Source organism: Morone saxatilis, unplaced genomic scaffold, assembly GCF_004916995.1.
Source record: "Morone saxatilis isolate NCDOM2014 unplaced genomic scaffold, NCSU_SB_2.0 Contig1, whole genome shotgun sequence".
Taxonomy (NCBI): domain Eukaryota; kingdom Metazoa; phylum Chordata; class Actinopteri; family Moronidae; genus Morone; species Morone saxatilis.
Window position 1 is genome coordinate 1,719,729 of NW_023339651.1, and position 2,989 is coordinate 1,722,717.

Here is a 2,989-nt window from a genome sequence, read left to right on the forward strand (position 1 = left end):
CCAATTCCATTCAATTAATTAAAATTACTCTCATATGCAGCATTTCTCCAAACTTAATTAAAATGTGTAAAAAGAATTTATCTGAATAAAGTAACTTAAATGCATCTTCTATATACAAACGTTACCACCAAGTTGAATTTACTAAGAAATCTTCCACTAAAACAAATTATTACATTACCTGTCAAACAGCTGAAGTACGATAAAAACAATTTATCATTAATTAAATAACAAAAGTTTCTGTGATTTTTTCTGTGACTAACATCAAATCTTTACACTTTGGGCGATCATTAAGAATTATTTGGATGCATAATTGGGCTTATGATGATTCATTTAAAAAAATCAAAATATTGAAAAATTTAAAAATTCTAAGCTATACAGCTTTATAATGTTTACATGTTTGTAAAGATATAAAGTCAACTTAAATAAAAATGAGTCAATAGAACAAATTAAATTTTATCACCAATACACTGTAAGACCAGATAAGTTAATCTTACTTAAAATTACTTAAACTTCTTAATCAAGATTTTTTTTAACTTACAAAATGTTTTACTTAAAAATCTCTAATGATCTGTTTTTGCAGTGTACTTAAACTACTGTACACATTTAAGTTCACTCAAAACAAGTGAGTTGGGTTTAATTGATGTGAACGAGTGACTCCAGTTATTTTGTAGGATTCATTTATGTTAACTTTTATTAAGATATGTTATTAGGTTTTACAGCGATGAGGCCGCTTTAGACAGACAGCGTGGATATTACAACACACCTTTCCAGCCTGACTTTAATCTAGTGAGTGTTTATGTCGCTCTGCACTTTTACTGTTATTTATATTCTTAGGTATGAGAAGAAGAGCTTATGTGTTCTAGTCTAACAAATGCCTTCACGCTGTATGCTGCCATTAGCATTTAAGTGTAACAGGTCAGGACAAAATATCATCGTTTAATAGCTGTCCTGTCTCTGAATTAATGTGTAGAGCTGATGTGCATTTCACTCAGCTCTGATAAGAAGTTTTTATCACTCGCAGCGATTTGGCACAAAGACTTCAATCCATAAATTAAGAAACATGAGTGCAGCATGGTCTGATTTAAATGCATTTTGGTTGCTTTGTTTATCAATAAAACCTCCTCTTATTTCAGTCCTTGTTATGTAACGGCATCCCACGTGCTGAGATAGGATGTCCCATTCAGTATTAATAGGCTTCCAGAGGAGGTGCAGACATACATACATCCCTTCAGTTTGACCTCAGAGAAGAACACACCTCTTTCCCTTTACACTATGTGTGTTTATGCACAAGTGCTGCAGTGGAGTCCCTGAGACTCCATGTCATCAAATACGAGTCCGCAGCCTGATGTGTATCAATTTGGGAGTCCTTGGTACCAAAAAGGTTGGGAGCCACTCATATAAAGGGAAGTTAATATAAAAGCACAGTCCAAAGTTGACTAAAACCACATTTGAACACCCCCACTGCACACTCTAGAAACAGGCTTAAATGGCTTCTGCAGACCTGCAAAGGTTACATTACTGCCTGTCTGTCAGACACCTGATCTGCTTCCTCACGAGCCTCATCCCAGGACGAGCAGTGAGAAAGATGATCATTATAAATGAAAAGGTTGTGAGGTTGCCAGCAAAACATGGCACCAGGGAACAGTAATTACACTGACCAATCAATATCTCTGCAGCCGCTGCTATTACCCTGGCCGGGGTCCTCTTTAATCTCGAAGGCAGCAAATGAAACCTTGAAGCTCTCTGCCTTCTCTTAATGCTCTTTATCACACTTCGCCACGCTCAGTCCCTCAGGTGCTACAGATGCTGGGTGTGAATGGAGCTGTTCTCACTTCAGATGTATTTCATTAAATCCATTCTCACACTGTTACAGTCATCTGACACAAGGGAAATTAGATATATCGACGTGACAACAGCAGAGCCTGCTTGCACTGCTCCTGTCGAGACAATCCTCTGAAGAATCCCCCTACAAAAAAAGCGACTGAGATCAGAGGCCGAGGCATGTTTCTGATTAAGGCTCTATTTTGGATGGTCTTCCCAGGGTCGAGATGCAGCTGGAGGATATAGGACGTGGCTCTGCAGGGGGGCTCAGTGCCCAGGAACTGAATTATCTGCGCTCCACTGAGTCCTCTTAATTATTCATCAAGAGAGGGTGCACCTGAAACAACAGCGCTGGGAGATAAAGGGTGCAGCCATATTACAGTACAGCCAACATATATGGCTGTTTCACATGAGAGCAAGGACGATGCATTCTACGAGCTACTTCAGATTTTATCTTGGCCGCAGGAGATGTATCTGAACACGGGATTGTTTCCCCCGGACGGAAAATCAATAGTTGACAGGCAACACTAGAATCTGCCTTCAAATAAATGCCCTTGTCCTGCAGATCGTGAGCTGTTCAAAGTTCACTCACGAGGCCAAGACCCCTCGTTAGGAAGACAGAATCCAGAAGTTCCATTTTGGCATCAGAAATTACAGACTAAAATCATGACAAATATCTCTTTCTTAGAAGATTTACAGGGTGAAATAACAAGGAAAGACTACAAGTAAATATACAAGTTGAGTTGCTGTTTCATAATGTCAATTATGAAACAATTGAAGTGAGACAATCCAGGCTCGCTCTCCGCTTCCTTAAATAACTTTTATAATAAGACTGTACCTTGCACCAACATCTGAAGTCAGTGATGTATAACAGCTCTGATTGCACAAGAAACAGGAACATTTTTACAAGTTTTACAGCAGAGCCGCATAGACACTTGCACATAAACAGCATGTGAGACTTTTCTTTGGCTTTGTTTGACCTTGTATGGTCAGTGTCACCGTCTGCAGTCCTACCTTCACATCCAGTTTCCACAGCGACTCTCCACCTGGGCTACAGCCACTGCCCTGTCGTTCCCCCAGAGGCTCCTACAGAGTCCCCGACATCGCTGCTGGACACCCACTGGCTGAGAAGACGTGGAGGAGGACGGAGAGGAAGAGGAGGAGGAGG